Here is a 26,894-nt window from a genome sequence, read left to right on the forward strand (position 1 = left end):
AGCATGTAATGTTGAACAGATGAACATCGCCCTCTCCGAAATATGTTGCCACTTTATATATTCCTCTACAGGTACATGCATCTGAAGAGTCGCTTATCCCCCTCCAAAAAAAAAAGAAAATTACCGTGCCGCGCATTTAACAACAATGTCTTGTTATTTATATGCAATACACAGCTATGCATTTTGAGTTGTTCAAGGATTTTCAATCACGTATTCCATTTGCTAGTAAGGCAGTCACTGGCATAATCTATAACACCGCTATAATGCTTTACAGTATGACTAGAGGACCGACACTGAAAATGTATGTAACATTGTCGAAAAAATATATATGTATGTTTCAATGAAATGATAAACTGCATAGATTAAGGAAACCACATAATCAGCCTAATTAGACTCTTCTGCGTCATACTTAAACCCTCGAATCCTTATCCTGATTGTTTTTTTGGCCTTCAGACTGTATGTCTAATATTACGAATTTAATATATCATCATCATATGATGATGTCTCCTGTCACCGTGTCCATGGTTCAAATGACATAGTAACATAGGTTTGGGAGATTTAGTGACCATTTGCGTCTAAAATCAATTTTCTACACGAATTGGGAATTATTTTTATATCGATTAAATGTGACGTCATTCGTATATAATAAAGCTCATTAGTAAAAGATTGCAACTGCAATACACTTACAGACTCCTTGATCAAAACGTAATGTAGCGTGACTAAACCCCTACATTTAAATTGCATCGGAATAACAAATGTATATCATATTCTTTTTGTGTTTTAACCATTCGCAGGACGATAATGAATTTACAGTTGTTATTGCTGTTATTCTTCTGTGAAGTAAGGGCAAACTACAGTGATTTTATAGACATTTTAGTTACTAGATAAAGGTCATAGCGTATTACTAACTTCACTATCCAGTAACCCTTGTATCTTACCATTAGAAACAATATTTGCTAAGACATTGACCCTCGAGCAATACCCATCCGTTCAACACCTTGCTCAGATCAGGTGTTTATCCTTATGCAAATTGGGTCTCATATAGAGTAGTATTGCAATGAAGTATATTGATGATTCAAATGTTATAAGGTTAACAAGTTAATATTGATTATCGAAATGGTATATGTGATTAGATATTACGATATATAACGCTTTTCCAAATAAAAATAAGAAAATTAATTTGCTGGTTTGCTGACACCATAGTTTTTATAAATTCAATATATAACAGACAGTTCTATTTTCATAAAATAATCTTACACCGACGAACGAGTGGTATTTACTTTTTCCATTATGGCGGAATTGTATGTAACATTTTGGTTGGCAATCTAACAGCAACAGTTCTTCGTGTTTCGGCAAATCACATGTCCGCCTAAGCTAGGCGTATAATAACATTCTCAGTTTCACCTCCAGGGGCGAATGTTGACAATCGATTCGACTCACAATTGTCAGTAGTTTCTAAAATCATAAATAAACTACGAACAGCTTGAAATATGCCATCACGCAGTTCAACAAACCCTGAACGGTGTCCTTCGTTTGTCCTTCTAATGCGTACAGGTGGGTGAGTGAGTATTATTACGAAAAGTTGACATCATGTTTTTGCGCGTTATAGAGCATTTCAGTCGTGTATATAAGAAAGGTTAAAATAAATTACAAACCCAACCATAGATAGTCGTATAGATAAATTTCCAAGTTCAAGATCAAAATAAAAAACGCTGGCAGCAATCGTAAAAAAATCTACAAGTACAAAACAATTAACTGACTAGTCACATTATTAAGAAAAAGGTTTAAAAACATCTCGGTCTACATGAAGTGATGTCACGTGTTTCGAAAAGAGTGAACACATCCTGCTCCATGTGTGGCGCCCGTTATATATCGTTTTGAGTCATGATCAAATGGTTTCTATTTAGAACCTGAGATCGTTCTTAACAAAAACCTTCGATTAGAAAAGTAAGTGGGTTACTCAAACCTATTCAGTTGTTATTTCAGGGGAAAAAATTGTTTTGTATACCACACATTTTAGTATAGCACGTGTGTCCATGCTATGCTATATATATATATGATGTACCAATAAACATCCAATATATAATTTTGTTTTTGTTTTTTTAACAACAATCTTAGTGAATTGAAACCCGAGATAAATTATTCATAAATTATGCTACTGCTCATAATAACTACAGACATGTTTCAATCTTCTACTATTGCGAGAACACAACTGATTCCTAAAATCGCCGACTATGACCTTGGACAACACTTTGCGCGAGAAGTGACGGTATACTGATGGTATACTCTTTGTAATGGTGGCCATAAATTGATGTCGACAATGATTTTACCTTTTATATTTTATGTAATTGCGATGTCGTATATATCAGGGATCACTCAACAATTTCACTTGTGTTTTGCAGTTGTAACAGAAAACATTCAAATGTGTTTCCTTAAATACTTCCGTTAGTTCTAGATATTATTTGGCGCCATCTTGGCAAGTCAGTGTCGCTTAAAAGTTTTATCATCCGGTAATCTTACATATAACTGCTCAGTATACCATGGGTTTGTTAAGCTCGTTTCTAGTTCTATGGGTTCCAGGAAAGAAACACAATGCATTGCCCTTCAAAGGATTACGCGAGTAGTAGTAGTTTTATGTGTGTCTGGGAACGGGTCGATGTCATCCTTGAAGAGACGTTTGGAATATATCCCGCTGGATATCACTATGGAACAAAGGATAGATTTCAAACTCTGAGTTTAGTGGTTGGCTTTTGTTTGTCAGTTGCTATGGTGATGACTTTTAAGTATATCCTCAATAAAGGGAGAGAAAGAAAACATACAGCACTGCAAAGTGAATGAAACGTGTAGGTTGTGTATATTCCACTATTGAAAAGAATGTATCAAATTAACAGGAAGCCGGATAATTGTTTTTCAATACAGCTTATATGCAAGTAGCGGCCAAGACAAGAGAGAGATGGCCATAACATTTTTTTTTCACCTTTTAATATCGTTTTTTGTCTGTCGTTTATTATAATTCTATATTTTTGTGATTGTCAATATACCATAAACAGGATAAGGGGTTACTGTTCTCGTAAACTTAGACACTTAAGCTTGAAACAGTAAGCGCGATGACGCGAGAGATTGTAACATAATTTGAAAGGCGAAAACAAGTATCTGGCGCTTTCGCTTTTAATGTGGTCTATTGATACTATATTCCATTGACACGTGAAATAATTGTAACGTCTTCGTTTATAAGCATTCATTCCACCACATTACGCGGTATTATTTATTGCCGCATCACTAACAAAGTAATTATTCACAGTGTATTAGCAATGATAATCATGTCGTGTCATCTAAACGTCATAAATCATGTTAATGTACACGAATTAAACGCATTTTTGTTTCCGTACGAGTGGGTTTTTGTGAAGTTAAAATTTGACTGGAAGTGTTCAGTATCAATTGGATATTCGTTTATCAATACTTGATAATAATAAAAATGAACGAATAAACAAACGTAACTGGAATCAAATCAGTGACTAAAACTATGTGAAGTTAAATTATTTGGTCAAAATCAATGGACAAGAATAAAAACCGTCTTTATATCTTACTCTTATTGTGTATAAACAAACACGGCAATCAGAACAGCTGTTTTAGATGCAAAATTAAACTAATATCCACCAACATATTTCCATCGAATATTTTTATACCAGTTACTACGTGCAAAGTTGAGCCCCGACGTGCAAACTGTCGAAGCTCACAGTGGGGTAATTCACCCAATCTACTCCGGGCCGGTTCATTTCCTTTCATGATTGGTCAATGCAGACGCGATTCATTTCGTGTAATCATACATTTGTCACGTGACTGACGCGTCGCACCAGACATATATCGAATAAATCGACTGCCAATACTCTTTATTATTATTATTATGCGCTTTCCCTTAGTGACATATTTTGTTCGTACTTTACAAGAGACCTATAAAACAAGTAAAACATGTATTCTAAACCAGCTGACAGGAGCGTACATGCATGGGATATTGAGTAGTCGGTGCAAATCACTGTTGAAGCATGTGTACCGCAGATATTGTAGAGGGAAAACATGTAAAATAAATACCAACGAGGCATTCAAACACGGGAGACGAAGCCAGGCGTGAGAATGAATCTCATACAACGAGAGAGAAACGTGTAACGATGCCTCGTGAAATAAACAACACGGTGATTTTAAAAAGGTTAGAGAAACGTAACATGCGCTGAACAACAGCAACTTGTTAATTTAACGACCCGGTGGTTCTGCCCAGCATGCGGAAATGAATAATTGAATTCAACGAATTGAGTTAATACCATGTGGAGTGTAAGGTCATTGACACACCGTTGACTTTTACTGACAGAAATGTATTATATTGAGAAATGATATGCATCCAATCGATAGTGTACGTAATATCGAATGAATGTAGCTTTTATATTGTACTCTTGGTGCAACAAGGGTATTCCTTTAATTTATAAACAGTTAGAAAATTTCACTAGTATTTGAATCGAACAAGCTAATCAACGAGTACAGAGTACAATGACGTTATTTGAAAAGGTTCAAATCTTATTCAATCGGCGAATTGAAACCTCTCTTTTCAGTTTCAATTGCGAAATTTATAAATACTGATAAAGAATAAGGGAATGCTTTTGTTTCACTGTGAGTACCGCGCGCTATGAATTGACGGACATCAATACGATGACCGATTGAGTAAACCAATGCACAGTTTTCTGAATTGCCGTTCTGTACATTCAATAACATTTGATTTGACAAAAAGTTTAAACTAACTGCCGATGGTTTTATATGTAAAATTAATAAGGCAAATAGAACACAACCAGCACAAATCGTGTGTTCTTTCAACAAACCGACACCACGGGAGCTCCTCGCTACCGGTAGTTCGGCGTGAACAACTATTTATACGACACGCATCTCTGGGACGGATACGGTTACATTGTGATTATGGTTTACCCCCCCCCCCTTCCATACATACACACACACGCACAAGTTGACGAATATAGTGAGTATTTATTTATTTATGATTAAGTAACACATTGATGCGTCAGGTTGTAGTACAATTGGTTCGTCTAAAAAATACTTAAAGCGGGGGAGTCGTCACTAACGCATGCGTCAGATGAACATAGCGTGTCATTGTTTACCAACAAGCGTCTGCCCATGAGCCTTTGCGTACTTAGCGTGTGTTGTTATCGTCGTTTGGGTCTCAATTACTGCGCGTGCGCATGTGACGACCCTCCCGCTTTAATGATTGTTTTTGTTTTGTTCACTTATTGTAAGATACCATTGCCATTGATCGATTTTCTGTTTGATGTAGGTGTCTCGTCAGATAACTTTCACTCATCGTATGTGAGTGGCCTAGCATGCAGCGCATACAAACGCCGAAATGCGAATTCCAAATATGGTACGATAACGGGCGTAAATGTCCTCTAAATAATAAAAAAACTAACATGGCTGCTTCAGGGTTTGACCGGATCCCACACAAACCTAGGGGCTGTTCTCTGAATAAAACATAATACGCAAGCTGAAATGAAAAAAAAAACGCGTAAAAGGGGTGTTAAATAGTTTGACGGTTATATGCGCGTACCGTGTTAGGATAATGACGTGTGAAAAGAAAGAATCTCATGAATTGATGTTACCACAACTTAGAAACAGTATGATTTTAGTATGTATATAGGGTGTCTATTTTAAGTTTCTGCACTTGAAAAGGGGTATAATTTCACAAAAATAAGTACGTGTTTAGAGCCTATTTTGAAAACCTATACTTCAGAATGGGTAAGACTTGGTCTGACTTGGAGCCCCCCCCCCTCCCCTCCGGGCACACAAACAAGTTCGCCAAATCTGTTCTAAGCGTTTTGGATTTCGGCATTCCCATGATGTATTCCTGGGAAGAAAAGATGTAAAATAGTAAGGTTATTGCTGCCCGTCGGTCGATACTCCCGCTGTACTGTCTTAATAATAACCTCATATTACGTTGCATTGTGTGCGATTTAACACGGAATAGAAGAGGGCGCACATTTCTCAGTGAAACCTGAGTACGCGCATGCGTTCATAGTTAGTAAAGGCAGACGGTAACTGTTTTATTTGGAATAAACAGTGGTGACAGAAATGGTACTTTGATATAAATATGGGTATAGATTTTGCCACTATTCAGGTATAAAAATGGTCACACTTTTGAGCACTCAGGGACACCTCCCTACCCATTTAAGTATCAACTGACCCATGTAATTAATACAATGTATGTACAAACATTGTTTACAAGAAATTCGTACGAGCGACTGTTGACATATTTGAGAATTTTCCATTTTAGAAGTGGCGAGGTAACTCGCAAATGTTCTCCATCTGCTGCTCATCAGACCACAACTATACCTCACGCGACTATATGTGACAGTTGTGGTGAATTATTGAAAGATTGATATCAGTCAGAAAATAATATATAAACGATTTTACCTCAAATAAATGCATGACTCAAAGTAACTGGGACAATTTGTATTGTGTTATTCTTTTACATGCCATTTAAATTGCAGAAGCATTGATATAAAGGACATTTTAATTTGTCGTGAAAGTGGCAAGCAACTGGCAACTGTGGTGAGAGGTTGCAAATTAAGTAGTCGATTGTTCACCGTGGTTGGCAGATATATCGTTGACGAAAAGAAAAGGACAATGTATTATAACTCTGGCCGCTCGAAATGAGAGAACATCAACGTGAGAATCCAAAATCTGTATACGTACTTGTACATTAAATGGTTTTATAAATCGTTATCGGATTTGATATTATGCGTAGATCATCAGAGAAAAACTGTTCAATGACGCGATGCATGAGACACGAGCCGGAAGTACCATTAATATCATCTCGCCTACGGAGTACGTCAATAGTTTGAAAGAGTAAAATCGCTACGGAGTTTGTGTCGACATCATCACGTATCCGCGAGTGTCGAACGTCGACAGTTTTGCTTTTGTCAGCTGGTAGTTTGCATGTATGAAAATAATGTAAGTTGTTTGTATCGTCCTCGGTTCGAGCTTGTGTATTTCTATACACATTCTGGGCGTGTTCATTACCGGCAATTTCGGCAATCTGACTTTTCGGGGGTCAGCGAGTATGCATGGTTTAGTGATTAGCGCGCCCACCTGTAGTAGGGAGGCGTTGAGTGCTCCCGTTTGAATCCGGTGTTACTGTACATGTTGTTATGTGAATGGTCTTCTTGTTGTTGTTCATATTATATTATTATCCGAGTTATAACTCTTCGGTACTCGGTAAATATTCAGCACATGATACGGAGTATGCATTGTCATAATGCGGCATAATACGTTCACGTTGAGCCGTATTGCATCAACTATAAACACATCAAGTTATTTTCTCTTCCAATAACGCAATTAAAAGTAATGTGAAAAAAGGGAGATTTGAGATTCTATTATTCTTTCCAAAGGCAGAAAATATACTTTTTTAGTACAAACACTACTTGAAACGTCCATTGTCTAACATTTACGTATATAAACCAATACAGAATTGTTTCTTGGTGTCTTGCGTCATAACTTTCATTACGATAGAAATTTCCCGTCTGCTATTATCAAGTAGTCTGCATAGATGAATAGTTACTTGTACATGTACACCGTCCATTAACTATAGATGCATTTAAACATATAGAGCGTTACGGCCTCTACGTAACATGAGCTGGTTGTTGCATAATACAGATTTGCATATCACAGACTCTATTCACGTCACGAGACCGAACATTACTCGTTCTAATATCGCAATTGGCAAAATTGATGAACGTTCATCATTTTATTCAGACGTATTCTGCGTGTTCTAAATATTACCATAGCAATGGTGTAGGCCCATGAAGAGACAATTATGAACCTTTATCTGAATTGAAAACTATGTACATTATAATATGTGATTACAATTATGCTGTTTGAGTTGTCAATTTCAGATACAATTTACCTTATTAACCTATCCAATTTTGCTAATTGCCCTCTACTCATTTACTATCAAATTCGTATATTTTGTAAAACGATTATTAACCATCGACTTGATCATCCTGTATTAGTGAAATTTCTTCCCATTAAAACAATTAACATAATAGTTCATCTAATCGTGTAATATTCCCTATTTAACGGTTGGAGTTGTAAACCCGCGAATTCTGTGTAATATTAATAACAGAGTGCCAAAGATGGATATATAATCTCGCAAATAGGCTTATTAAGAAACCTTATTATGCTCAATTATTAATATTATTTTCAGTATTATTAATATTACTTTAATATTTAATAGTTAAATACCCGACATCCTAACAATTATTGATAATGTGTGGAGAGGATGACAATTCTTTCTTGTGAATCGAGAACTATGCAAACACTTTACATGGAAAAAGACAGATACGATGCTATATATAGTATAACAGCGTAAATGCACTTAATCAAACAATGTTTTCGATATCATGCCATATGTATTGAATGAATTATAAATGACATTTTCGTTTCACGTGAAATAACAGCATTACTAAGGCCAATAAGTCCGAAATAAGTTGTCGAGGTATAAGTCGCAATTTACCGCCCGTGTCACTTTCCGTATGTCCCCGTGTTACTCATATCTTACATGTTCTAACCACTATGTCTTCAACACGATCAAACTGATTTCATATACAGATGTAATACAGCAAATCAGGTTTACGAGAGTTCTAACATGTGTGAAGAGATCGTAACTTAGTCTACAGTAATTACATAATGTTTTGTGTGTGACGTTATCATATTTTTATCTGCTTAACTGTTTAGTACCCACTCACCCTGTGGTGCTGCTGACAGAGACAACTTTTACTTCAGTTATCAACACATTAGTGTAAACATTTTGAGAGTTCACATTCTAATAATTAGAGTTTTTAGTAAGTGAATCGGACAAGTCTCTGGCCCGCTGATTTCAAAAACCGGAAGTAATCAGTCCCGCGTGTTGACACTTGATTGTGATCGGCATTTAAGTACCAATGCCAATTTAACATTTCCATTGCTAATACACGATTAACTGCGCGCCATCAGTTTTCCCGCCAATGATTGGTGTCGAATTTTGCCTACATTTCTTGATTGAAAATTTAGAATAAATATAAAAATCATTATGCAGGATTTATTTTGTGAACGATAACATAATACGTCAGGCTGATACGTCAGGTCATTAACTGACGTCATCAGACAGTTGTGTTTTTTCAAGCGATTGTTCCTAATAACCCAATTCACATATACAAGAACGCGACACCAAGTCTAAATTGAATTGAAGGTAAATAAACATTACGAGATACTCGACTATAGCATAGTGATGATTGATGTGGATTGCCGGCTAACTGATGGAATTACACGAGATATGAAAAGAGTCAGGGTCAAAAAAACAAGAATCAATCACAACACCGACCGTAGCTGGTAATGAGATATGTCTTATTGGAACCGTCTAATGTTGTGGAAATCTATGAAACATGGCGTTACGCTTAACGCGTATCCGTGCCTCGATTTACGGCGACGTTAGTCAAAGTCATGTTCAGACTATTGATTCCCGAAGCTTGGCAATCGTGAGATGATAGATCGCGGAATATCCTCATACACGTTCAATTATTATGGAAATCTTTGAATATTTCTCAGCCAACGGCGTGGTTACCTTCACACATTTTGATTTTCGCATTAGGCCAACTGTGCCTATTCATTATCCGTAACTTTCCCCAGGGTCTATACTTGGCAGATACGTGACAGGTACTGAGAAGTCCCGCTTGCTCCATTTACAATGATTACAGTTCAATCAATTTAAAGCCGTACATTATCTACCCATGGTAGACTGCTGGGTACAGCACTAGTGTCGAGTACACTAGTATCTCACCCGCTGATGTTGAGTCATAGACAATATATAGAGTTGGAATTTGCATAAGCTAGATTTGTACTGTCCTTGTGCTTTACGTTCTGTTCACTATTTATTTTATTCACTTACTTCTTGAAGCATGGTTATCATGGTAACACAGCTGCTCTCCCGAAAAACCAATACAGTAAAGCAGAAACTCGAAACGATATACATTACAATAAATATAGTTCTGGTGACAGAATTAGTTATTTAAATGCTTGTTTAAGATCTGTCTAGCACATACTAGTCTCAAAACTATAACCACCGGGTGCTGAATATCCCTAGTAAAGAAATGAAATCGAAGTTACCTTGGTAACGCACTGGGCTGTCTTTACCATGGAAGATGAATAGATTTCCACCGATTACATATATACAATATTATGATTACATATTGTATCAGTTAGAACCTAAAGAAGCCGTATATATTCAGGAGAGTTTCTATTTATCGTACTATACATTAAAACGCATCTCGCATGATATGTGATTCTGTTTATGTCAATGCCCTCAGCATGTCATTTATATGGATGTACAAATTAAAACGCAGGGCGCTATTTTATACTTTGTGTAATTTGTTATTACAATTACACCCAAATTGTATTGCAATAGTCGAACATAATCCGTGGGTGGCAAGGGATATATGAAAACGTCTTTCATAGTACACCAATACATCGCGGTAGTTGAGTACATAAATAATTCACGCATTGTATCCAGAACAAATGTTTGTCAACAGTGATACATAGATACATAGACAATTTTAGAATGATCGTTAGTTAAACTGAAACTGAAACGATTTGATTGTCACTTAGAGCTAAGCAGTGGCGGTGGCACAGAAGGGGAGGGGGAGATGGGGTGTGTCAACAAAATTTGCTCCACAAAATGCAGGAAATAGAGCGTTTCAGAGAGTATAGATTTTCAATTTGTTAAGGGGACCATGCCCCTTGACCCCTAGTAGAGTCGCGCCTTCGGCGAGAGGTATGATGAGCAGATCTCGCCCCCTCATGCACAATTCGCGCCGCCGCTCTGCTAAGATTTGATATATTATTACTGTATTTAACTTCAGAGTAATTATAGATGGATAATCATAACGTGTGTAAACAGCTGTGTACATGTCAGGTGAACACTCAGAACAACTTGGTAAATCATTAACATGAATTGAACGTAAACGGACCCAATAACGAACCATGCGGTGAATAATCAGTCCACCAATATCATATGTTCAATAACCATGTACTTTCTCCAACAAGATCGTGTGGTTCGCTGTATGGATGCCCAGAAAAGATCGATGAAAGCTACTCCATTCAATGACACTCGACACTTATGAATATAGGTACATGCAATTATGGTATTATGGGCAGTACACAGCAAATACAAAATCATCGTCACTATGATTTCTAAGAGCTATTTACATGAACAACAATCAATAATAATATAGTATTTCACTGTCCCATCATATCGCCCAAAATGAATAAGATAATATATTGTATTATTATTATTAATGCCTATCGTCCCTCCTGGGACATAGGCCACCAACAAGATTTCTCCAACCAGGCCGGTCATGTTCCAGACGCTCCACTTTCCTCCAGGTATAGCCCAACCTCCGGACATCAGCCTCTAGGTCCCGTCGCCAGGTATTTCTTGGACGGCCCCGTTTCCTTTTGGCCTGTGGGTTCCAGCTGATAATACAATATATATCGCTGCTTAAAAATACGTACTATATAATATGAAATAGCAATGTCCCTGCAATATATCCGGATGTCAAAGCGAAAGTGAAGTATATACATTTTTCTATTATTTTGTTTAGGGTTATACTTGGCGTGTCGCCAGAATATAACAGTTAAATGTGATACAATATATAAATGACTCGTTGACCGGGAACGGAGGCACATTTATCAGGGTAGTGCATTCAACATGATCATGTTCATCACCATGTGTTTTTCGACTTGAAGATTGCACATTTGAGTCGTGTATCTGATTCAAAATCAAAATCTAAATCTAAATCAAAATCTAAATCTAAATAATATTATAATACAGCCCAAGAATACACAAAGTTCTCATTACACATGCTATATTCCGAGACGGTTATGGGTTCTCTACACGATTCAGAGGTCTGGGTACAAATACAACTAATGGTGATGTTCTGTCCACATCCGAAACTTCACTTCAAGTATCAGTGTCTCGAAGGGTATCCCAACTCCAGGTGTGTGTCATCTCCAATCGTGTTTGCCAATCTCCAACTGTCTTCTCATGGAAACGGGTCGAAATATGTATACATTTAAGCATGCTGGTATTAATAGTCCCAAAGGAATGCGTACGCGTATGGAAGTATCCAATTCAAGGACCAAATTCAAGAGCCAGGAAGCAGGAAGCAGAAAGGACGTCGTCACGGGCTCTCGTGGAACAGTGATGACATACAGATGCAAGCGTGTTCAACTAACTTAATACAACGAATAAAGTTACTATCCATGCAAAATGATTATACATGAATGTAGAGATAAACGATTGGATATAAAACTAACGAATATAAAAATACTATACAGACTATCTAAATAAATGTGTACTAGTAAAGAACTGTTTCCTAGCTCGATTGCAGTAGTGAAACCATCACCTATCGTTATGATGAGTACTGCGTTTTTGTAACTTGAGCTTTTTGGATTAAACGCATTCACAGCGACGTTATGGTCACAAAAGTATGTTATTGAACTTTGTAATCAGAGTGAGTTTTAATACTGTGTTTCTCTATTGGTAAAAGCACAAGAGTGTGTGATATTGTGTAATGTTATACTGTGTGTCTCATTAATATGGTTCGAAGCTATATTTTAACACTGCATTCGTGTCGGTTTCGGGATAGGGTTCAATGTCGCCCAGCGTCAGTTATAGCAAATCTAGCGGCGAGAAATCAAACGTGTGAACAACAAGTTATCACGTTTACCTCTGCTCGCTATAATTTAAAAACATAATCATGGAACTCGGTATAGGAAATTGAGTATACTTCGTACAGGAAGTATGAAGTGTGAAATGTATGCACTATGCCCACAAGCATGAAGGGAAATGACGACCCATCAGAGGGTGTCGCGCGTTTGAAATTAATCACGACCACATCTCGTTTGTGATTGGAATTGCTTTGCCGCGGTTTGTAAATATAATCTGCACGAAGCTATAGTATATGTACCACTTCCTGCAAACATTACAGTGTGAACATACACGGGGAATATTGACAGAATACGTTTGGACCAAAGGTCAACAGTGGAAAATGAAATCACGATTGTCTACGGTGCGCTTTCGTTATTCAGTTGTTGTTGATTGCTAGACAGAAACGTGCACCCTTTGTAAGGCGCAAATGACCCGCTGTTGAGTGTACGTAACAACGCCTACATTCTTGGACGTATAACGGTGCTACGTATGAATGAGTATGGCTTGTTCACGATTGGGTACCAGTCTGTGTGTTTTTTTTAACATCAATAGCGGAAGAAAAAACACCGAGAGAAACTGTTGAAGTATTCTCACGTGCATGCGTTTGTTTGTCCGATTTCAAAGACCGATGAAGTGGATGCGCATGCGCGACGCATGCAACGATGGACAGGCTTGATTATAGTATCTCATTATTTAATTACACGAAATTGTCTGATGGATAATATGATTCCTAACACGTGCAACGTAAATATGTTAGATCGTGATTGGGTGATTGCGATTCAGAATAGAATAGAATAGAATAGAATAGAATAGAATAGAATAGAATAGAATAGAATAGAATAGAATAGAATAGAATAGAATAGAATAGAATAGGGTAGGGTAGGGTAGGGTAGGGTAGGGTAGGGTAGGGTAGGGTAGGGTAGGGTAGGGTCGGGTCGGGTCGGGTCGGGTCGGGTAGGGTAGGGTAGGTAACATTTCAATTTCTGTGACTGTTGTCAAATCGTCGCAGATATATAATTCCCTGGTTGCGTAATGTCTCGGCGTTACTCCAGTTTGTAATTACACAGTTACGATTTGTTAACATGTGGTCTATTATGCGGGTAATCACTTCATCTTGACGTGATAATTGAGCTGCGTATTTCACTATTAATAACACGTGTACTACAATTATATCTAGCTAAATTGCAAATCATAAGGTTTAGTTCTCATATCAAAAAAGCAGCTTGGACAAATGTAGTCAAGGGGAATATTGAACTAATAAATGTCTAATATTTGTACTACCACGCTACCAGACTTATTTGTATAATAGGTCGCGTTCTAATTCAGTATTATTGTTGTGCGCATGTCTGCTATAATACACATAAATAGATTAATGATTTCCAGTGGTTTTGTCACAATTTTTCAATACATTGCAACCGTTGCAAATAAATAAATTTGAAAAAATCAGATAGGAGATATACTTTATATAAACATAAATCGAACATTGACAAAACGAGGGACCGACTCGTTGTTAATTTGTTGAATTAATAGTGTAATAAAACATATTTTTGAAAAATACCCGTTATGCAATGCATAAGAATCAATATATACGAGACATATAAATAAATCACAATATTACGCGGCGTAATTCCAAAAGCCAGGAAATCAATTACCACAAATCATCGATAGTTTGCATAATTCGCGAATAACGCAGTAGTCAATTATTTTTTCCCAGCACATACGACACCATATAAACCATTTCGTTGATTTATATTTACGCTACATGTTCTGTTGATGACCCGGAGGAAACTTATTACACTTCCGAAATAGTTGTCTAAAAAAATATATATCATGCAGTTCGGTACGCCGACGCCACCTGTGTAAGCCTCGGTCAGATCGAACACAGTCCTGTTCATACCGATGACAACACTTACTTGAAATATAAAAATAATAAATCTATCTTTTGGATAAAAAGTATAATCTAGACTCAGCTAACAACGTGCGTTGTATCATACAAACACGGGGTTTTACTAGGCGTCGCCGGTTACTTGACATTAATATCCGGAAAGCTTACTACTGCGCAATCTCGTGAAATGTTAAATACTTTCCAGCGATTGAACGCTTGAAATAGCTGTGTACAAGCAGTGCGTCACCCATTCCGTTGAGAAGGCCCACTTGTGCGAGGTAAGAAGCTACTGGCGTACATCTCCTATTTGCTTATTTACAAGGGACTGGCATTGAAGTTTAAGTGTGAGTATCAGCGTTTTATTCTTACACTACGTGGTTGACCCCGTCGTAGTTACATACACATATACTAAACTAAATGAGACCCTCGCGATTCCCATGTCATTCAGAAACGCAATGACAATTATTCTTACAATCGTACGGTTTAATTATATTGTTACGTCATTAGTTTTGTCACTAATTAAATGTTGAAGAGCGCGCAAATTGAGCTACGATTGTGACCGTGCTTCCTTCATCGCGCTATGCTGTCGCGCATGTATACCTATACATCTGGGAGATTTGAAAATCAACCAGTTTAAAAGGAGCTATATTTGCTGCTGGTATTTTAATTTCTGGATAGCCATCAATCAAGGTAATAAAGAGGACCAATATGTTTTACACTGTGAACTCAACCTATGACCTGACCCCGGGTCATTTATCAGTCCCAACAGGCGCAGGCCTATTATATACGCATAGCAGGGAACGAGAAATCTCTGGTATTATATATAAATAAACCAACTGAAAAATGGCTGGTTAAATACGCGTTCCATACACAGTATCATAACTACCAGACGTTAGGGAAAGCTTGGCTGGTTTATTGTGCTCTGATCGGGAACAATTCTGCGAAGTACGATGTAAGGTTAACTGACCGTCACGAAAATCCGAAGCCCGAGCATCGCAGTCTCTTTATGATTTGTACATAATTACTGCGTGTGTGTTTTATGCCGTTAACGAATATCTCATTCTATCGCTCGATACCTGAATACGTTGTGTCGTGTGTATTATGTATCACAGTGGTGCTTCAGCGAAATGTGGCTTGATTTAAATGTCAAAAGTTGTTTTAATGGCTTATGCACAATGCTGGCTGTGTGTACATATTAATAGTGTCCTATATAATAGCCAAATTGTGGATGTTTCCCACTAGAGTTCCGTTTTTTTTTTATGACACAACCTCGGAATGGCACCAAAGTCAATTTTTCTCTCCTTTTACAAATCATTCCACACGAGTATGTAACAATATTCAAAACCTTCAGCGAATGGGGAATTATGTATATTTTTCTAACAAACGAAAATGACATGATAACAATTTCAAAAGGGTTGTGCGGGAAAATTGAACCGCGACAACGCCGTGTGCAAGGTTTTCAAATGATGTTTCGTTTGCTGCATTTTCCTCGGGCACATGTACCATGTAGTTATTGTCTTGACTGTCAATGAACCAAAGCACAACAAGCAAAAGTCGGTTTATCTAAAATAGCTTCACAAATAAATACGAACATTACGTGTTGTATTAATTTCGCCATTTATTTTGTTCAGCCACCAGACTAGAAATATCCGACATAACTTACCGGTTGTTTGGTTATCATCAACAATCAACTCAAATACATGAATAGGACATAGCTACCGCCTTTTATTCATAGCAACGTTTTCACAATATTGCCTCATTTAAAAGAAAACATGCCTGCACCGCGACACCGTGTAAATTTCATTGTTTGTGTTTGGCCACGTGACTGCGTATATAACTGGCCTGTTCACATCATATCACAGAGTAATAATAATGCAATACTGAGGCCCACCATATGTCAGAGTAAATTGCATTATCGTATAGACTGTGTTCTCAGAATCGGGTAACTTTTAATGGATTAACAAAATACAAGTAATATATTCAGTGGGGTCAACAATACGAGCAGCTGTCTGAGACGCTGAACTCCAACCTCCCTCAAATATAATTTGAAATAAATTCATGTGGCGTGTCTTTGCAAAATGTTTGATTACGTAATTGAAATGACACAGAACTTGAATTTAAATACACAGTGGCAAACGTCTCAAAACGCGTAATTATGCGTTAATTTCCATGATTTTGGACCCTGCTTTCTGTAAACACAAAATGTCACAAGATTCTCATTCAAAGAATGACATAATTTTCAGTTTATATGCTCTCAAAACAGATCGCGCACAGGTGTGAAATGTAAAACTCATTTACAAGATTAGCAATTGTTGATCGAAGAAGTGGTCCCCGACGTCGGATTCACATTGTAAACCTATGACGCGCAACGAGAATGACAGAATTCACCATTGTATATACACTTTACATGACAAAATTATATGATAAACTCATTATAACTATTTTAATTAAGACAATCATTACATTATTTGAATAGATAATTGTATATTAATCCCCACAAGACTTACTGTATACATTCGTTCATAATTAGAAATGTTCTATACCGGGTTTAGATGATGATTCGACTTAATATAATGTCACATACTTATTAAACAATAATTTGACATTTTATAATTCCAGATACAAATTACTCAATTTGACGTTATATACGTATATAGCCCCATTGTCAACCGCAACGTTGCTTCGTTTGACGATGAGTTTTGAACATTATTAAAACTGTATGTTCACCGCTGTTGGGTGAGAATTTGCATTCATACGGAATAATTCCGAATAAAAAAACATGAAGATCAATCGCAGTGTACCTACGTAGAGCTGAAGACATTTCACTAATTTATAAGTTGAAAGTGTTCAAGATCATTGACAGAATGGTTTTATATGCTCTATATGCTTCATGTAGAACTTCTTTTATACTCGTTGGTGCCATGCGTTCTCATCAAAGCACTACATTGAGTTGCACGCGGCTTGATTCTAGGCTCATTCCTACATCAATCTTTCTCAACAAATATCATATACATTATAATTATATTTACTCTCAAAACACACTGAATACGACAAACAACCACAATTCGCGGCAAGATCGAATAAAAATGAAGCAAAATAGCTACAAAATTGTAGCTTCCTCTCCAGTAAATATATAACATTACTGTGACTATAATATTACTGTGGTCCGTGTCTCCTAGACAACTTATTGGCGTAAAACCCAGACGCAGGTTACGGGACATAGGCAGACATTGGGATTCAATTTTCTGCCACTCTCTTAAAATTCTTTTGTATCCAATATAACAAATTAAGCGTACGAACACCTGGAACGCATCACTACGGTTGGCGTACTATACAACAAATATCGGATGGCAGATACGTATTTTATACACACCATACCAATATAAAGTAAAACTATGACGATGTAGCACGCACTGCATTGTCGTTTTATTTCAGTTCACAAATTCAGACCACGTCATATTTAATTTGAAAGCGAATGTACATTTGAAAAACAATCAAACTTCCAAGTTGTTGGTTAACATTAAAAGGGATGAACAGATAACATACACTGTGATCTACTCCCCGTCACTGGTATTCATGGTAAAAGTATCATATCTGAATAGTTGGTTCGGTTACACATATTGAAAACTTATATGTGGTTATAGATACTTATGAACCATAGAGACGTTCCTATAAATACTATATATTTTTTATTCAAAACACACTTTAACTTTAAATATTATTGAAATTGTTTCAAAAATGTTTTTTTTAAATAATAGGTCAAAACAACGTCGATTACTTGTGTATGAATCGAAAATTATGAAACTCCCCTCAATCAAAACGTTGTGATGATCTGTTCGCCTCCATTAAATGCCCGCAACGATCTCAAACTCTGTTGACTAATTATTGTAGTATCATTCTATATAGTACTGTATTATGCTTCTTATAATGAAACACATACGTCTTGTTTGAAATCTACAAATTAACTGTCACATAATTACACTCTGCAACTTGAGAAATTGGGAAACCTCAAACTGTAAATGTTCCGATCAGCTGCTTTCAACAGCACCGATTAGAAATACATAAAAAGTGCATTAAAACACATATACTTCGCGTTAACTACTTAAAAAATCTATGCCACAGACAGACGTCTGTTATTTTCTACAATGCAATATGTCATTTTATCATCACTTCATCTACCCCATCATCCCCCTCATTTGACCTTTACTGTATAGTTTCCTATACGTATTTTTTCAGGTTTATAGTTCAAATTATGCAATAGTTATATTTTGGGCATGCGTTTCGAATGCTCAAGTACATTAACAAGCAACAACGTATTATGTATATCAATTTATGTATAACAACCGTCATCATTGCCAACTGATCACGACGATGGTATCACAATCCTACGTCAAAGAAGTCTGTTATTTGCAATTTCCATTCAAATAAGTGCCTATACTCATGCTTATTAGTCTATCACTTTTTATTTGTATTCCATACGATGTCCAGTTCGTGATCTTGCTTCCCACCTGCTGTTTGCTTTCCTGTCAGCATATTCCGTCCATTCCCGCTCTTAAAAAAGCAGCCTGGACTATGATATCTGAATTTATCCCTCTAATAACTCACAATTTCACAATCTGCATCTCCTTGTTTTGTTGAGCACCGCTCTTTTCATGCATCACTGGACAACTTAAATTGTTGCATTACGTCAGTTATTTAGCGTTAATGTTTCCGCTCCACTTATTTACTTCAATATGTCATTATATTGTCACTGCTCGACATTTCGTTATTGTCTTTGCCTTGTCATTATTGCTGAGTTTGTATTACCAATAGTCCATGATATCAAGTAAATACTTTTCCCAGTTTCTCATAATGCACGTTTATGCTACTATTTGGTCATATATATTAAACTATTACAAAACATAATAGGTTTTGTAATAGTTTAAAAGTAAAATAATAATATATTCTTTTTGTATCATTTTCAATTATCCTATTCTTTTAATTACCTTTTACTATTAGAACAAACATTTAATTGACATTTCAATGTTTGTTTAAAATAAATTCTGATTTGTATTACACGCTTTGTATTATATTGGCATTAGTTATGTCTTAACGAAAACACATTCAATATTTATGATTTAGTTTTTAAAACACGTATCGGAAATTAAAATTAAAAAAATAATTACAAATTGTCTTATTAGACATAGAAACAAAGAGAGATATAATCTACAATATGTTTTTTGCGTTAGTATAATTATAACTCATTAATTGATGCAATTGATTTATTAATCGAAACTTAAATTTCAATCTCGTTAAAAAAATTATTACAAAAAATCGGGTTTAAAAAAAACAATCAAAAATGTTAAGTTTGCTTTAACATTGTGTTCAATTATGGTACTGTTCTAAAAAAAACGAACAATTTTTGCCAAATTTCTGAAAATACAACGTTGCAACACACAGTAGAATGTTGTTTTCTTTACAATGTTCCTTGCATGTGTAACATATTTAACCATTGAACATTACCATATGAAGGAAATAACATACCAAGGCGAAATTTCCGAATGGAAACAAAACAATTACAACAATCAAATACATAACTGAATGAGCTAAGTTTATAGTATTCAGATATAGACTGAATACTCTTTTTAGATTGGATAGACTAATAAATCCCCACTTTGAGTCTGACAGATGTTGGATTATTCACTTAGTGTTCCGAAATCCAAGAAAACACCTTAGCTTATTTCAGATTACATATTTAATTAAGACACATATACCCATATTTGTTAAACGCACAGTTGCAACTCATTGTTTTTTCCCCGTTAGTAGCTGTAGAGCATATGGTAGTAGGCCGTTTCTGTTAGTTCTAGTTCTTTAGTGTATATTTGTAATATTGTATTTTACAGTGGATAAAATTTTCAGTAAAAGTGATGGATTTATTTATAGTACTATTATTGCTGCAGTGAATATGGTGGACCCGTCGCTGTAATTATACTACTGTAGTACATATGGTGGAACCATTTCTGATAGTCGTAGTGCTTCAGTGTGTGGTTACCATTAGTATTACGTGTTGTGAAAGCATTTTCAGTTAAAATGGATGAATTTATTTTAGTGTTATTATGGCGGTTGCAATTCTGCTATTCGTAATTCTGTAGTGCAACCATCTGTGTGCAATGTGTAAATTCGAAACAATGCTAGACCTATATCGTTCTTTGTAATGGTACAGTGCAAACGACGGATCGGCTTGTGTTATTCGTGCTGCTGCTCAAATGTTGGAACCCGTTGAGGAATTATTACTGCTACAATGCAATTGATGGGTGCATCTATGTTCTTCTTACTTCTGTAGTGATAATATCTGTAATTCTTACTGTGGTGCATAGTATGCCATTCTTAGTCGTAGCGGTCTTTTGCAAATAGTAGGTTTGTGTTATTTCTATATTATTAGATACATTTCTTTCGCAGTGGATTTCTGGTATTCTTGAGGTTGCAGTGCATATGATGGACTCAAGTTTGTTATTCGCGGTGTCTCATTGCAAATGGTGGGTCCCTTTGTGTTATTTGTATTTTTACACGCAATATCTGACATTTTTACTTTCTGATCTTCTGTTGTGAATGTTTGGTCTCGTTTTCCAAACGCACAATTTTTGCAAAGAGGCTCGAAGCTTAGGCCAATATGAGTATATTGAAGGATGGCGTACATGTGTCTTATAAGTCACACTGCTTCAGTGTGAATAAAAGATCAGTTTTTGTTATTTGCAATGGGAGTAGTTGACCCAATAATAATATTTGTAATGATGCAGCGTCTGATTTGGATAGGTCATATGCATATTTAGGCAGCGGTGTAAATACGCTTTTTCTTATAAAGCCCGCCCTCTAGCGATAACGCGCTTATGTATCCTCAAAATGGCGTAGATTGCATGTAACCTCTTCTTAACCCGTCTAATCGCAGTGTGCGTGGTTGTAACAGTACGATTGCACAGTTTTTAGTCAAGATGGCGCCAGATTTGTTCAACTTATTTGAGTCATGCCTGTTTTGAGGTGTGTAGAGTTTTTCGTGTTTGTGGCATTCACAGACTGTACGCGCGGCCGAAAACTTTTATTCGATAAGCTAGTTAGATTAAGGCACATGATGTATAATCCAATATGGCGAAATATATGAAAAACTAGTGAGAACTAAGCTATAGCTTTAGTTTGCAACAAATAAAAAAACTGATGTTCATCTTGCATTTGGAAAATCCTTGTTAAATTAAACTTGTCCTAGTCACTGCTGTGACGGAGGGGACGTGGGATTTTCCATTGGAAAAATGCCCCAGCAATCCTGAAAGTAGGTACACCTTTTTAGTCGTAAAATAAATTCTTACTGTTGAAATTGGTCTTTAAAAATCAAAAAACGGAAAACAACCAAATACTTAATCAAATTTTCAAAAGGTTCATACAAGAATGGTGGCAAGCACAACAAAGTAAAACATTAAAGCGAGAGGGGTCGTCACCTGCGCACGCGCGGGAATTGAGTCCCAAACGACGATAACAACACACACTAAAAACGCAAAGGCTCATGGGCAGACGCTTGTTTGTAAACAAATTCCAGAAAAAAAAGTAACTGTAGAAACGCTCTTAACAATTCGATACCAACTAGGATTACAACAGCACGTGCCAAGACTGGTATCCAAGCTGCAAGCAGAACTTCGTGGCAAACAAATTGGGTACAAGCCAATTACAAAACCTACCGTCGGAGCGGACATTCATTTTTAACAATGGGAGAGTTATTTTTATCAATGAGAGTCTAGACATGTCAGTACCAATTTGCATGGCATGCACTCACGCGACAGTCTAGATAAATTAACGGTGGCCACGTATTACATTACGTATGAATATAATTAATATGACAAATATTAATTTGTTCTGCGTTCTTCCGATCTTGGGTAGGCTCACACATTGTGTGTGTGTTGCCGCGCGTACTGTATCCATATTACTGTTCAATATCGTTCATAAACAACATTTCGACTAGCAAGTAGCTCCGTCTTGTACTCTGAGTGTTGCCGATGGAAATGCGATATGAGTGGGTCGCCAGCACTTTATTTCCGCTTCCGAAACAGCACAAATGGGAAAATGATTACCCCTTTTACAAGCAATTGGCAAAAGTGTATACACTGTTATATGTATACGGATGCCTCGTTGCACTGTATCGTAATGAGCATATTTATATTCTTTACAATGAAAAATACAATTTTGTGTATTCATAAATTTAGGTTATAGTCATTTTCGTTACGCATTCAGCATCTTGATTACAAAAGCAATTTTCCTCCATGTCATAACTTCCAATTGTTTATGTCGTTCAGGTGTAAGTTAAACACTTAAATGTGTCCATAACTATGTCAGAAATAATTTTGACAATATTCAATAGAAAATTGACAAACGAGAGCTGCAAAAGGAAGCCGGGTTCACGCCTCAATCACTCTACCCTGGGTGATAGGTAAGCGATAAATTATACATTTGTTATACATACTGTGAATCCACATTTCTGAACTGAATCTAGTCTGGGCTTATGGTAGAATATCATCGTATGTTGCACACAGGGGACCCAGTGCCCATGTCAGTGTCACTCAGCCCCTGTCTGTTCGTAAGTCAAAACAATCCACAATCTAAAGCTTTGAACGGTCTTAGTTTCGGACACGCTTAACGTGTGGGAAATGTACAATATAAACAACAACACACAATAGGTCACATGACCCAAAAACATTGTACTGTGACCCACTATCACTCTTTGCCCGACGCAGCGTGGGAACAAAATTATTATATAAAGCCACCCTACATTTCCATCCCAATAGACGTCAGACACTCAATATCACGCAAACTAAGCAAGGGGTTGTACCCTCCTTACATCATTCTGTTTTGGGCGTTTTTTATAAGAAGGTTAACACGTTTTTTTTTTATGGGATGTTATAAACATTTTGATCACGGAATTATTTTCTTTTGTTCCATGGAACGGCGTGACACGTGTTCTATCTTGAATATTGTTTGCCAATATAAGATGCAATCTGCCTATGGATAATGTGTATAAGTGTACGATCTGGTAAGCGTGGTTACAGATATGTAATAATGGACTAAACCTGAACATTGTATTACCTATAACCATGCCTTGCACACATACAACAGACAGAGACTGAAACCCCATTAAACGTCTTACTTAGTTTCTGGCGTTTATGTATTCAGTCTGGTTGCATTTGTTCTTACTAACAGGGTGCTGTACATGGTAAGACATGGACATACTTTGATAATTCGTTATGTTGGTGTAAAAGACGTTTGTTTAGCTAAACATACATATACATACGTAATGTGATGTTTGCAAGATACACATTCTAAAAAAGGTGAAGACCTTTATTGTTAAGCGTTTTGCAAGCAATAAACGGTTTTTCAATACTTTAATCCACAATTTACAAATATTTGAATTGTTAATTCTAAAATTATTTACCTGGCAGTGCGTAGATAACGATGGGGTTGTCATTTTGATAAAACGTACAAAGAGCAAGTAAAGTGGCGTGCAACCCTCTTGTCCATTATGAGCGATTTATATTGGTAACTTAACCGCCTAATAATATTATGTGTCTTCATCCTAAGCTTTTTTTCGAGTGCTTTTTGAAGTAGCTCAACTGAGCGTTCTTTTCTGTAATCTTTTTCAATAATTTACGTTCTTATCAAAGATCACTTGAATGTGTATTCTTGTTCACGCTAATTTGTAAGTGCGTCATACATCTAAACTGAGCTATTTAGCATCACGTATCTGTGTGATTTCAGATTGCACAGCGAATATTGTGCGTACTACAAGATATGTCTTACTTAAAAAATCCATTTGTGTTTTCCCTTTCGAAAGTTAAAATAACAACACATCTAAACGGTATGCAAATATTCGAAGACATCTTGAACAGAGGAGTGAACACTGCAAATATTAATGCTGTTCATTTTATTCATTTTTATTGTAAGAAAACGAGAGGTAGAGGGTACGTAGGTAACTGACAGTCGCGGTAAATGACAACGGGATTCTATTAACTTGTATTTTATTAAGTTTTATCTGAGTTATAGAATAACCGAATTAATTAGTTTCTTCAAATATAAACGGAGGCTATTACTTTCTCGTGACTGGCACCGACCTGGTTTCCATACGTTATGCTATGTGACAAAATCCCTGAATGAACTGCAAACTCGAATTAAAACCCCGTATATTCTTCACACGACATTTATAATATTACAGTTGGTAAGGTCTTTGGATTATGTTACGGAAAATGGAAATTATGCAATGCAAAAGGGTTACTTGAGAACCAATTTGTGACAAATAAAATTAAGATTAAGTCTAACCGATTATATAACATTCAAATAAAATATGACGTCATTTGATTGTGATAAAATTGTACTCCAGGGATACTATGTTTATCGTCGTTTTTCAATTTAAAGGGACGTCTCACTATTATATTTAAAACACATCAAATGAATCGAAACAAACAAATTGCCCATACAATCGCCCTGTCTGGGTCTATATTTAGTTGCAATGTATTCTTGAAAGCATTTATTCATTTACATGGGGAAAATTGCACAAACATACTGTTGGGTTCGGAAATTAAAATTGTCAACTTCTCCTTTGATCAATTCGTGGGACGAGTTAGATGTTTCTTCAGCACGTAGAGATATGCATGGCGAGGCAAACCTTTCAAGTTTTGAACGAATACAGCAATTACATAGACTGTGACTAGACTTTGTTTGCAGTTGTATTGATGTGCTCAACCACGCGCTAATAGCAATCGAATCAAGTTGGCTTTCTTTCAGTTATTTCGTTTCATTGACTGTCGTGCGCTCAATACGAGTTGTCTTTGAATGCACGCCTATCACTATAGTGCTGTGAGACTTGGGAAGAATTCGAAGTGAACATGCTGTTCACGTTCCTTGGGTGTAAACTATATTTATATATATATATAATAACTATGATGTAATGCCGCAATACATGACATTCCTTCTCGACCAGTCGGCATTACTTAGTTACCCATATTGTATTTTGAAAACGTGGTGGTGGGGTACTACTTCTGTTACTAAAGAGACAAGTTATGTATATGTACAAATTTAAATCGAAATCTGAAATACATGTATATTCAATGAACAAAACGTTTTCAAACATCACATCCGAAGGTGCAATAGGTGGATAACGAGAGACACTAAAATGAAGCGCCAAGTCATGTTGAATTTTATAAAATCGGAATTTTTGTCCGCCACGTTGTTGTACTTCCAAAGATTGTATCCCCTGATATTTTGTCCGTCGGGATTTTGTCCCCGGAATTGTGTCCTACATCCATATTTATTATATTAATATTATAATATTGCTGTCCCATATGTGAGTGAATAATATATTCAGATCAACCTAATTAAATAAGAGTTTGACGTCGTCTGTATTACAAACAAGAGTTTCCAGTTAATTCAACGACACCCGGCGTCTCCTTGGGAAACACATACGCAACAGAGAGTTACAAATTAGTCTACGTGTTTGGCATTTTTCTCTGTTAAATATACACCACGCTTCGTTTGTCGTGCCCAGTTAGTGTTATTTATTCCCACCAACTCTGGGTAGGTTGAACGTGTAATGAAGGACGTTAGATGTAATATCTTTGTTGACAATTCACCCGGTTGATATTGGACCAATGCGGTCAGTTTAGGATGCACGTTCAATGGACATTATTAATATTTATTGTTATTACCACAATATTTGACATATTTATGCTTATATTAGCAACCTTTTTAGTTTATAACGCGACTGTTATAAATGCAAGGCGCCATTATAATTACGATGCCTATATACGCTGTCCCCTTTGTATATATATATATATGTGTGCTTGTTTATTTACTATGGTTTCGTTGCATCTGTATTTATTCATGTGTTGAACGCGTTCTCGTGCGAGTTGAGTGCGTTCCCGTGAGAGTTAAACAGCGATTACACATCGCAAGATAAAGTTGTGCCTGTATGTGAAAGCGATGCTATGGGAATAAAACAATATCGATTATCAAAATAATCAAAATGTTCTCAATGTTGTTGTTTTTCTATTTATAAAAATGAACTTCACATGTAAGCTCAAAATGTGTACAAATAACTATCAAGGCACCAACCAATCGAGGCTGACTGTAATATATATGCAATCGGCATATTGTTATTGTTACAAACCTGAGGTATGTGTCCCCCACCAAGAGTTCAATTGACAAGAA

The 26,894-nt window shown here is 36.4% G+C and overlaps 1 protein-coding gene across 1 annotated transcript in view; it reads left to right on the forward strand.

Annotated features, from left to right (window-relative positions):
* The first annotated feature begins 14,936 nt into the window (after window positions 1–14,936).
* LOC100329043 (neuropeptide receptor 7) overlaps window positions 14,937–26,894 on the forward strand; it is a 55,266-nt gene continuing 43,308 nt past the window's right edge. The window contains exon 1 of the mRNA XM_078010249.2: window positions 14,937–15,022. The gene's annotated coding sequence lies outside the window, so the exon portion shown is untranslated. The remainder of the gene's footprint in view (window positions 15,023–26,894) is intronic.

This window comes from Saccoglossus kowalevskii, chromosome 11 (assembly GCF_978046115.1).
Source record: "Saccoglossus kowalevskii chromosome 11, keSacKowa6.1, whole genome shotgun sequence".
Taxonomy (NCBI): Eukaryota; Metazoa; Hemichordata; class Enteropneusta; family Harrimaniidae; genus Saccoglossus; species Saccoglossus kowalevskii.